Below are 12,382 nucleotides of genomic sequence, written 5' to 3' on the forward strand. Positions count from 1 at the left end.
GGGATGTCAAGGGGTGTTGGTGCCAAGTCAGTGGAGTCCATGCAACAGGTGGACACCAGGGATAAATTCCTCAAGGGATTAGTGGAGCACAAAGTTCGAACCTGAAGATCACTAAACTTAGTTAAGGCAGAGGGCCTTGAGGCTGAGACCAAGGGGACTTAAAGTAAGCAAGCATTCAAGATGACACTGAGTCCAGGATAGTGGGAGCAGGGCTCAGTTTTGGGAGCTTCTGTTGGAGTCACTCCTTACACGTAGGCCTACCCACACAGGTTCTGTAGCAGGTCAGAGGAGAGCCAGGGAGGATACAAATGTCAAAGCCAATGACACAAGCTACTGAGCTGGGAGTTGCAGCAGGGGGAAGGGGTGTCAGTCACTTGGGGAGCCCCATGCAACCGGAATCTTTTGGAGAATACTGAGAGTGGTCCTGACTTGTCAGGACAAGCAACTATGCCATGAATATAGGACAACCTGCTCTCCCCTTTTTACGTTTATATATATATATATATATATATATATATATATATATATATATATATATATATATATATTTAAAGATTTATTTTTATTGGAAAGGCAGATGTACAGAGAGGAGGAGAGACAGAGAGGAAGGTCCCCCCTCCAATGACTCAAGTGGCCTCAATGGCTGGAGGTGAGTCAATGCAAAGCCAGGAGCTAGGAGCTCCTCTGGGTCTCCCATGCAGGTGCAGGGTCCAAGGCTTTGGGCCATCCTCAACTGCTTTCCCAGGTGACAAACAGGGAGCTAGATGGGAAGTGGAGCTGCCGGGATTAGAACCAGCGTCCATATGGAATCCCGGGCGCGCAAGGTGAGGACCCTAACCACTATGCTTTCGTGCCGGGCCCTGCTCCCCCTTTTAGGCCTCCCTGAGCTCTCTGTCATCAGAACCAAACAAAAGACAAGAGGGGACAGAGTCTGCCGCAGCTCCTTTGGGAAGATAGAGGTCAGTCTTCTTATCAGGCCAAGGAGTGGAGAATCAGGTCGGTGAAGTATGAGGAAGAGATCTGGTGAAGGTCTCTAGCTGTGACTTTGCAGAGGTGGAGGAGGGGCAGCTAGAAAATTGAAGTGGGGAGTGAGAAGTCTAGAGATCAGGGTACCTCCCAACTCATTTCAGGGGTCGAGAGAGGGGACTTTTAGACCCGTCCAACTGTCTCCAAGGAGGACAGTTGGTGGGGGACTTGGGAGTTTTCACCCTCCCTCCACCCAAGAGAAACACTTGCTGGGGACTCACAGCCTCCCTCTAGGTTATCCCCAGTCCCACCCAACCGGGGTGTTGTGGGCTGAGGAGTTGATTTACATTCCTTAAGCTGAGCCTACGGCAGTAGCACCTAGCCTTTGCAGACTCATTGGCGTCCTATTGTCCTGTTGATGGGCTTGGGGGAAAGAGGATATAATATGGTAATAAAGAGGCTTAGGGGAGACGGCTCCGAGAGACGGCTCCCAGCACTTCTAACACCATCATGGTCTCCGTGTGTCGGTGCTTTTCGCTCGGACATTCGCCGTGCCTACTATGCCGGCTCAGCTAGCCGCGACACCGGGGCCTCTCTCCAGAAAGGGAAACGAAGATGATAGGAAAGAGCAAAGAAGTGGGCCAATGCTGGGGTCTGTGCAGCAGGTGTGGATGACACGAAGGTGTGAAGAGAACAGCTCCCCTGTTTGGCAGGGCCCAGGGGAGCTTCCAGCTGCTTGGCAGGGTCCATCAGATTTCTCTAACCACCTTGATGCTGTTTCACTCCGTTTGCATGGACACTCAGGCACCCCACTAAGAATTCTGTAATCTATTGAGGCATTGTTGTGTGCCCCTGTGAGATAGCTTTTGCAACCCATGTGAGCTTGAGAGTAATGTCACTGATAATGTCTTGGTGAGAGGGCCTTTTACAATGTACACACAGGAGCACAATTAAGCCCATGACATTTCTGGACACCTTATTGTGTGCTAACCACTGCCTCAGAATCTGGCCCAGATATGTAGCACACCTTCTGGGAAAGGGCATGATAAATATCCTAAATATTAATGCAAGTGATGGGAGTTAGAGCTGAAACTGCTATGGTAATAAATATAGTTATTATAATCTCAAAGGCTAGCCTGTCTGCAATTTTTTTGGAGCATAGAAAATGTAACTGTTTTAGCCACTTTTATAATTTTTAGCTAGAGGAATTAAGGATGCTTTTGTTAGATTCGCCGCTTGCCAGATGTTAGATTCGCTGACCACTAGGGAAAGAATAACTCATCTGAATATACAAAAAGAATTTAGACAGCCTTTATTTCAGGGAACCACAGTCACGGGCTTCCCTTCCCCATGCAGCAGAAAGTCAGATGTGAAAGAGTGAGCTGCAGGGGAAGAAGAGACAGGGAAGGGGGCCCTTTTAAACTCTCCTTGACACGGAAGCTGAAAGGGGGGTCACCTCGGCCCTTATTGGTGGCGGGGGGGGGGGGGCGGAGATATGGGTTTGTGACCCTCATTGGTGCAAAGGGGCCCACCAGAATTCCGCTATCCATTCCGGGTTTGGTTGGAGGCAAACTCCACCTTTCTCCCGCCACCATGGTAGCCATCAGCTTTTGTTTGTTTGTTTGTTTAAAGATTTATTTATTTTTATTACAAAGTCAGATACACAGAGAGGAGGAGAGACAGAGAGGAAGATCTTCCCTCCGATGATTCACTTCCCAAGTGGCCACAATGGCCGGTGCTGTGCCGATCTGAAGCTGGGTACCAGGAACTTCTTGCAGGGTCCCAAGGCTTTGGGCCGTCCTCAACTGCTTTCCCAGGCCACAAGCAGGGAGCTGGATGGGATGTGGAGCTGCCAGGATTAGAACCAGCGCCCTTATGGGATTAGAACTGGGGCCCATTTGGGCCTAGAAGACTTTAGCCTCTAGGCCATGCCACTAGGACACGCCGCAGGGCCTGCCATCGGCTTTAATTAAGGAAACATGCTCTTAATTATTGGTTCATTGTTTATGGGGTTATAGAGCCTATTGTTGTAGGGAGATTTAATATTTGAAACTTTTGGATTTTATTTTTTTTTCCCTTGTAACCCATTTTCCCATTAAATAATGGGTAAATTGTAGAAATAGAAATGTGGTAGGAATGTATTACTGATTAGTAGGTAATCGCATGTGCCTTAGCCTTGGAGTCTTGGCTGTCGCTCCAAAGCTACTACTGAAGAATGAATAATAGCTTGCTTTGAAGAACAAGAATACAGCATTTTGCAGAATTATCTTTAGGGGCACCTGCTTAGCCCTGAAGTGCAGACAGAATGACCAAATGTCTGTACATGCCCTCTTAGTAAAAATAGAACAATTAGTTGTTTGTGCAGAGGCTTGTGAGGTGTCTGAGTAAATGAAAAGGACAGCTTCTTCTGAGCTGTTACAAGAGTGCACCGAGTGACAGAGTCCGTGCCTTTCTTTATCACTGACACCATGCACCCTTCCCGAGTTCTGGAGTTCTGAACTCAGTTGGAGCTGGACTCCGGCAGGCCAAGATTTAAGCCCAGGCAAAGAGTGTGGCCTGGGGTTCTCACTCGTGTGTGAGGAGTCAGATGGGGTAGTAGGCAGTTAGGGTCTTCTGGGTCCCTGAGTCACTTTTCTCAAATATAAAAATGGCATTTTCTCCTCCACGTCTCAAATTCACCAGAAAACGTTACCCCCAAGAGACAAGTGCAAAATGAACATATCAGCTCCCCACTGAATAGTCAGTTTTTCATCAGAAAGGGACTGAGGAAGTTAACCGTAACACCTTTCTGAGCATCTTTGTCTCAAAACCAGGTACCATGGAAACAAGAATTTTTCCTTTGTTTATGAAGAAACTACTTTAAAGTGAAGGTTTTTTTTTTTCTAAGATTTATTTATTTATTACGAAGTCAGATATACAGAGAGGAGGAGAGACAGAGAGGAAGATCTTCCATCTGATGATTCACTCCCCAAGTGAGCCGCAATGGGCCGGTGCGCGCCGATCCAAACCCGGGAACCAGGAACCTCTTCCAGGTCTCCCACGCGGGTGCAGGGTCCCAAAGCATTGGGGGGTTCTGGACTGCTTTCCCAGGCCACAAGCAGGGAACTGGATGGGAAGTGGAGCTGCCGGGACCAGAACCGGTGCCCAAGGCGAGGACTTTAGTCACTAGGCCACGCCGCGGGGCCTAAAGTGAAGTTTTAAAAGACACTTGCCTTGGTGGTCCCTTGGCGGCCTTTTCTTTCCTCCTCTCCGTATATCTGACTTTGCAATAAAAATAAATAAATCTAAATAAATAAATAAACAAGACACTATCTCCACCATTAACTTGGGTTTTCCTTCCTTCCTCCTGCCACTATGTCTGGGTTTTTCCTTTGTCACAGCCCCCTTCTAAGGCAGGAGCTCTCTCTTTCCTAAATAAATCATACTTAGAAAACTAGAGTGTCTGCATGAGCATTCTTTTTCTTTTCTTTTTTTTAACAGTAAGATTCTTTTTTTCTTTTTTTTTTTTTTAAGATTTATTTATTTTATTACAAAGTCAGATATACAGAGAGGAAGATCTTCTGTCCGATGATTCACTCCCCAAGTGAGCCGCAACGGGCCAGTGCGCGCCGATCCGAACCCGGGAACCAGAAACCTCTTCCAGGTCTCCCACGCGGGTGCAGGGTCCCAATGCATTGGGCCGTCCTCAACTGCTTTTCCCAGGCCACAAGCAGGGAGCTGGATGGGAAGTGGAGCTGCTGGGATTAGAACCGGCGCCCATATGGGATCCCGGGGCGGGGCGGTCAAGGCGAGGACTCTAGCTGCTAGGCCCTGCATGAGCATTCTTCTTTCATGTGAGACAAAAATTGAGGTTGCTACCATGTCTTGCATCGAAAAGTCCTGCAACAACAGGGTCCGTGAAGGCCAGACAACCAATGACCATCTCATGGTGATCACACTCAGCTTACCACAGGGAGGAAAATTTAGAGAGGAAGAGTCTTGGTTCCCACTCGTAGGGTGTCAGAGCTCCTGGAATGTGGCAGGTAAGTATGCACCAGCCCCCTCCACATGACCAGGTGGGAGAGAGGCAAGCTCAAAGAGCAGGCTCTCCAACAACTGCCTGAAGGCCGGGAGAGCCTCTGAGGGACTGCAGCAGACCATGGGCTGAGCCCTGGCACCCTTCTCGGGTTCCACCACCAAGAATGTAAAGAGGAGACAAGCACAAAGCCACAGCCAGACCAGGTATCAGTGGCTTATGTATCAATAAACAGCAGGAAGGGGCTGGGGGAGGTCTGAACTAAAGCCGGGCTGCAGAGACAGTGGGAAGCTTTAGAACAGCAGTTTGGGCCCAAATGCCTGGTTCTTCAAGACAGTGGTGTATGCCCTGGTCAGCGCAGGGCAGGGCTGGGTCTGCAGGGCAGAGATGGAGGCCTGCTTGCTATTATGAAGGTGAGAGGTAAAAATGAATCTAAGGCTTTTCACTTTTCTCCATCCGAAGTTTCTGTAATATGAAAGAGATTTCTGAGAACAACTTCAAAAATAGGGTGGTGACTTATCCCCATTGATGGCTACTTAGGACACTGGAGGCCTGGGGCTGGGTCTGCTCTAGTCATGTCTCCTAGGCTTCAGCCCAAAACAGGAGAGGCCACAGGAGCCAGTTACGTCACCGGCCTGGTGGGATTCCAGCCGACCAATGACACACCTGCACGTACATTCCTTACCTAATTAGGGCATAGATAGCCCCTTTGCCACTCTATGTGTCCAGAGGAGTATAAAACTCCGCAATACCTATCTCAGCTGCCCTTTTTGCCTCCATCTTCCTTTCACTCTGCGCAAAGGGGGCCACAGGAGCGGATTTTCCAATACAGCTTCTGTTACAACTATGGACAACTTGCTGATTTTATTCCACCAGCAGCCAGGCGGGCGGTGATCATCATCTAACACCCATTTCCCTGGAACACCTCATATTTCCCCCTGTTGTCCTTGTATAATTATTAAAAACAACCCCTTTCTCCCAGTTAGGTTGGCAGCGGGCCTGGTAGGGGAACTTGGGGTACCCCCTTATCCACATAGCTCCTGTCGGTGAGCTCAAGAACTGTGGCAGGGAGCAGGGCAGACTAGGTTGGACTGCAGCTTATTGGCATATATGTGGGCTGGGTCTGGGGGTGGGCCAAGCAGGGTCAGTCCACAGCACACACTGGAATGAGTTAGAGCCAGGCCAGGAAACAGGTCAGGTCAGGCTGAACCAGAACACCAGATAGTTCACATGAGGGCTGGTGCTGGGAGTAGGACAGGTTGGGCTATGCTACTACACCCGCCAGACAGAACTGGGAATGGGGGGAGGTTAGACTGAGCCAGGCTTCAGCACTTGCTGGTGTATGCTGAGACAGGTTAGGCCATCTCAGACTGGACTGCAGCACCTGCTGGCACCCCTAGGACCTATGGCTGGAGCAGGCCTGGTAGGGGAACCTCTCGGACTCTGCTACAGGGCTGCTGCTTCTACCAGTGAGTCTGAGAGCTGGGACTAGGGGTGTTCTGGCAGGGCTACAGCATCCATCAGCCAGCATGTGGGCTGGGTCTAGGGTTGGGTCAGGCCAGGCTAGGCTGTCCTATCACCTGGCATGAAAGAGAGCCAGAAGGATGTGAGCAAGCCAGGCTAGGCCATAGCACCAGCTGGAAAGTGCCAGGACTGCACGAGTATGTCAGGCTAGACAGCAGTATCCCCTGGCAGGTGCAAGATCCAGGGTTTATGGTAGGGGAACTGTGGGCCCTTCCCTGCTAGGCCGTACCTCTCATTCTTGAGCAAGAAAGCCAGGGCTGGGGTGGGCTAGGCTCTGTAGTGTGGTGGCAACTGTCAACATACATGTTTGATGGGACCAGGGAAAGTTCGAACTAAGCTAAATCATAACACCCATGGGTATACATGAGAGCCAGATGGGATGTGGGCTTGCTCAGGCTAAGCTACAGCAAAGGCTGGCAGATGCAGTAATGGGGATGGGGTGGCTCCGATTAGGCCATGGTACCCACTGGTATGCATGAAGACTGGGTCTGTAGTGAATTGGTTGGTTTGGGCTGCAACACACTTACTAGTTTGTGTGAGAAACAGTGCTGGGATGAGACTAACTAGGCACAGCTGCATCCACCTGTATGTGCACTGGCTGGTGCAGGTAGGTGACAGACTGAACAGGATCCTACACTGGCTGGCACATATAAGAGTCAAGTCTGAGGTGACCCCAGGCAAGGTTTCTTGGGGGACCCCCTTACTATACAGCCAGACGTAGACTACAGGAAGTATCACAGAATGTGTGGTCCGATCTTGGAATGCATGTATCAGGACTGGGCCTCCTCAGTTGCCGATACCTATGCAGTGGACAGCATGTCCAGAGGCACATAGAGGATATGACAGCCAGTTCATCTAGGCTAGTAGGGGACATTGAGTGCCTCATCGGAGAATGGCAGAACAGGTTGGACAAGTCTGGTCAAGCTTGCAGCATGTTTCTGGGTCTGTGGCTGCCCTAAGGTGGACTTTGTCAACCACTAGGCCTTGGAAAGATCTTCTCAACCCTGGAGCAATGAGACTAACAACTTTTTAGAACTACTAAAACCACTCAAGTAAGTTCCTTGGGACAGTCTTCCCCACATGGGGTTTCTAAGAGGCCCCATCAAATGACTGGTCCTCTTCAGCAAGCAGTGGTTCCCTCACCTTCCTCCAGAAAAGAAAAAAAATTGAAATATTTGTTCCACCCACCTTCCATTATACCTGACCCTCCCCACCCTAGTCAGAGGCCCACATGGGTGTGTATCCCTCTCAACTATGTAAATATTGAAAAAAAAAACTTCCTTTTTGTTATTCTTTGGTTTATAGTTGGTTAACCTTTCTCTTGCTCCCATCCAAGTACTAACCAGGCCCGACCCTGCTTAGCTTCCGAGATCAGACGAGATCGGGCGCATTCAGGGTGGTATGGCCGTAGACAACCTTTCTCTTGCTAAGGTGTTCAAGTTTAAGCAAGGAATTTAATGGATATCTTTTTTTTTTAATTTGTTTTTTTGAAAGGTAGAGACATATTGAGATCTGTTCACTCCTTAAACGCCTTGCAATAGGCAGGGCTGGGTTGGGCTGAAGCCAAGAACCCCAGGACAGAATCTGAATAGCCCATGTGGGAGGCAGGGATCCTAGTAACATCACCAGCTGCTTTCAAGGATGTATGTTAACAGGAAGCTGGATCCAAAGTGGAGGAGGTGGGACTCCATCCATGCATTCCAACATAATGTAGAAGTCCTAAACAGCATCTTATCTGAGGTGACCCAAATGCACTGATTACCTTTAGAAAAAAAAAATCACTCATTTAGGACAAGATACTTTTGTCTCTTTCCTCTCCCATTTGAATCATGAAACTCTATCTGTTTCTTTATTACTAAATGATGTTGAGGGCAAATTCCTTGACAAAGAGTGTTGGAGCAGCTAATTAGAGAGACAGAGCTAAGGAAGGATCTGAGTGAATCTGCCATTTTACCTCTGATTTCCCTGAAATTTTGACTTCCAGAATGGGCTTTGGGTTGTATGGGTCTATGCACATTACTCAGCTCTTCCGCCACAGTAATTGGTTCAGGGATGGGTAGCAAAGCCAAATCCAGGAGAATTAGCATGTGACCTCCTTCTGTCCAATAGGAGCAAAACACAGAGCTTTGATGGCTGGACGAAAACAAGGTGTGGATGTTGTGAAATACAGAGCCTTTTCATTTTCGTTTTGAGATGATTGTACATTCACACACAATTTTGAGAAACAAGAGACCTTAGTAAGTGGTTCCCTAGTTTCTCCCAACAATAGCACATAATACATTATCACAACCTAGAAATTGACTTTTACATAATTTATAACGTTTTCACAATTTTCACACCCATTCATGACTTTAGTTCTATGCAATTTAATTGTGTGTAGACATCATGTGAACAAAACCAAGCCAAGATTGAGAATGGTTCCCTTGCAGGAGCCTTCAGGTCACCCTTCAGTCAGCTAGATGCCTTCTTAACTATGGTAATTGATACTCTGCTCTTTTCAAGAATGCTGCACATGTAATCACACAAATTGTTACCTTTTGTGACTAGCTTCCTTCTCATAGCATCATTTCCTTGAATCCATCCAAGTTGTTTCAGTGATTTATTCATTTTCAGTATTGCATGATATGGATTTGCCACAATTTAACCTAAGTTCTCCATCAAAGACATTTGGGTTGTTTCCAGGCATGGCTATTGTGAGTAACGCTTCATGCAAATTTTTGTGTGAACAAGCATTTTAATTTTTCAGGGATGCATATCCAAGAACAGACACAACTGAGACTCAAAACAGTAGCTACTCATAAAAAGAGATATTTCCTGATAACTGAATATAAAGTAGCATCCCAAAAACTTCACCAAGTGAAGCCAAGACAGTTCCTGAATTAACTGGTTTATTGCAGAGCACGTACAAGCAGGATAAATAAACATCTTTTAAAAAGGAATGTAGGGCCCGGCGGCGTGGCCTAGCGGCTAAAGTCCTCGCCTTGAAAGCCCCGGGATCCCATATGGGCGCCGGTTCTAATCCCCGCAGCTCCACTTCCCATCCAGCTCCCTGCTTGTGGCCTGGGAAAGCAGTCGAGGACGGCCCAATGCATTGGGACCCTGCACCCGCGTGGGAGACCTGGAGGAGGTTCCTGGTTCCCAGCGCGCACCGGCCGTTGTGACTCACTTGGGGAGTGACTCATCGGACGGAAGATCTTCCTCTCTGTCTCTCCTCCTCTGTGTATATCTGACTGTAATAAAATGAATAAATCTTTAAAAAAAAAAAAAAAGGAATGTAGGAAACGATAGGTGAAATGAGGTAAAAAGGAAGTTAGTTGAGCACATAGTGTCAGTAAACAAGCAGAGACTAGGCCTCCACGGAGATTTTCAAATTGGGGTCCACTTAAACCATCAGCAATGAAGTCAATGTCTTTCTCTCCAGCTGCGTGTCCAGCAGCTGAGTGACCCTCACGGAGTTGAGAGGTGTCCCAAACAGCAGCCTCAAGTTACTTTTTGCCTTAGTAGGTACACCAGCCTAGTTTCCAGATATCAACCATGGAGGAAAATGTCCAAGACCCAAATCATGTCTTTTGTATAACACTACACAGTGTTCATGTGGCTTATCAGTCAGGCAATGTGAAGTGGCCTCCTCACCATCAGCCAGCTGCTTGGCTCACTTAGAGCTTTTGTCACAGAAAGAACTTAAAATGGAGATATGGCTGTCCAAGCACAGGCAGCTTAGTTTAAAAATTGTTTATTTAAACTCATAAGAACCATAACAGCCAAAAACACCCACCACAACAAACTGTTTAGAGGTATGTTTTAGTGAAAAAGGGCATTTGATTTTTAATTTTACGTAATCTAAGTTATCCATGTGTGGCTTCTGGATTGGAAAGGGTCATGTTAAGACATATTCTGGATGATTTCAAAATACATTATAATTATTTTAGAATCTATTTATTTTTATAGGAAAGGCAGATTTACAAGGAGGAGAGACAGACAGAAAGATCTTCCATCCAAAGGTCTACTCTTTTCATGGCTGCATCGCTGGAGCCAAGCTGATCTGAAGTCAGGAGCCAAGGGCTTCTTCAGGGTTTCCCATGTGGGTGCAGGGTCTCAAGGCTTTGGACCATCCCCCACTGCTTTCCCAGGCACAAGTAGGGAGCTAGATGGGAAGTGGAGCATCTGAGACACAAACTGGTGCCCAGATGAGATCCCAGCGCTTAAAAGGGCAGTATTAGTCAACTGACCCACAGCACTGAGCTCTAGCAATATGTAAAATGAGGTCTTTTTTTTGGCCAATTTATTTGTAATTTAAAGCTTTGCACTTATCTAGAATATATTTTAAGAAGAGGTGGGCAGGCACAGTGGGTTAAGAAGCTGCCTGCATGCCATATGGGTGCTGATTTGTCTCCCAGCTGCTCCACTTCTGATCCAGCTCTCTGCTTATGGGCTGGGAAAGCAGCAGATGATGACCCAGGTCCTTGGGTCCCTGCACCCACATGGGGGACCTGGACAAAGCTCATGTCCTCATGCCAGCCTGCCCCTGTCCTGGTGCTTGTGGCTATCTGGAGAGCAAACCAGCAGATGGGAGGCTTCTCTTCCTCACTGTTAACCCTTTCCAATAAATAAGCAATTCTTACAGGAAAGAGATGAAGTCTTTCAGTTTTCCGAGATCATTTATTAAATGTTCAAAGTCAAGCTGCAATTTTTCCTCCTTGTTATACCATTCTTTTTTGGTATATTTTCCGATATTTTGGTGTATTTTCCAAGTTCTATTCTGTCCAATCAACCTGTCAGCTTACTTTAAGTATTGCAGCTTTGTGTCAATCCTATTATTATTATTATTATTATTATTATTATTGGGTACACGAGAAAAGAGTATGCATAAGCACGTTAGGCTAACTGGGGTCTCAATACAGTGTGGCTTAGTCCACGTTCTCTACCTTTTCTCGGGAATGGGTTAGTTTTTTGGGTCCAGAATGCCAAGGACTGGATTGGCACATCCTCAGGGGGGTTGGCACATCCACTCAGTCCCCTGGGAACCCTCTTGCATGAGTAAGAAGCCTGCAGCTTCTAGCACCCTGAATGTGCCCATCGTGGTCTGATCTGGGATGCTAAGCAGGGTCCGCCCAGTTAGTATCTGGATGGAAGACGCCGGGAGTGAATCCTTCTCAAGGGCTGCTCTGGAAGCAGAGGCCTCACTGCTGAGATGCAAGAACCGTAGCTGAGAACTACTCATAGGACAGCAGCAAACACCTGGTCAGGGCTGAGGGGGTGATGCAAGAGCCGGAACTCTCCTGGACGCTAGCACAGACCCTGGGTTCTCCATCCGAACTTATGAAAGGAAGGAGTGGTTTTTACCCCCAAATAACCACAGTCCTGTTGACATCTCTGCCCTACGGAAATAGTTACCGGTCCACGTTAAACCCATTTCACCTCTCCTCTCCCCGAACAAAACAAAATTGTGAGCCCCGGTAAATTTGGGTTTGCTGACTAAAGTGCGTCACATACCGGATGCAGCAACCCCACCCCCTGGCCTCAGGTTCTGTACTTCCCAATCCTACACACAAAGCCAGCTGAGGCCTGAGCGCCGCGGGGAAACCAAAGAAACAAAAGACCAGTGGCGCAGGCCGGGCGGCTGCGGAAACGGGGAGGCGGGCCTGGATGCACCCTGTCACCGCATCCAGCGACCCATTCCGGGCTCTCGTCCCGGCACGTCCCGCCCCAAGGCAGCTGACCAAGCTACGCCGCGTTGTGCGTGAGGAAAAAGCTAGGCCCGCAGGCTCCCAAACCGCGTCGGGCTCCTGAAGCCCGGGCCAAGCCCCGCCCCGCCGAGCCGCCTCTTCCGCTCGCGCCGGGGTGGGGTCTACGCGGCCTGCGCGATCCGCTCGGACG

This window comes from Ochotona princeps, chromosome 1, assembly GCF_030435755.1.
Source record: "Ochotona princeps isolate mOchPri1 chromosome 1, mOchPri1.hap1, whole genome shotgun sequence".
NCBI classification, from domain to species: Eukaryota; Metazoa; Chordata; class Mammalia; order Lagomorpha; family Ochotonidae; genus Ochotona; species Ochotona princeps.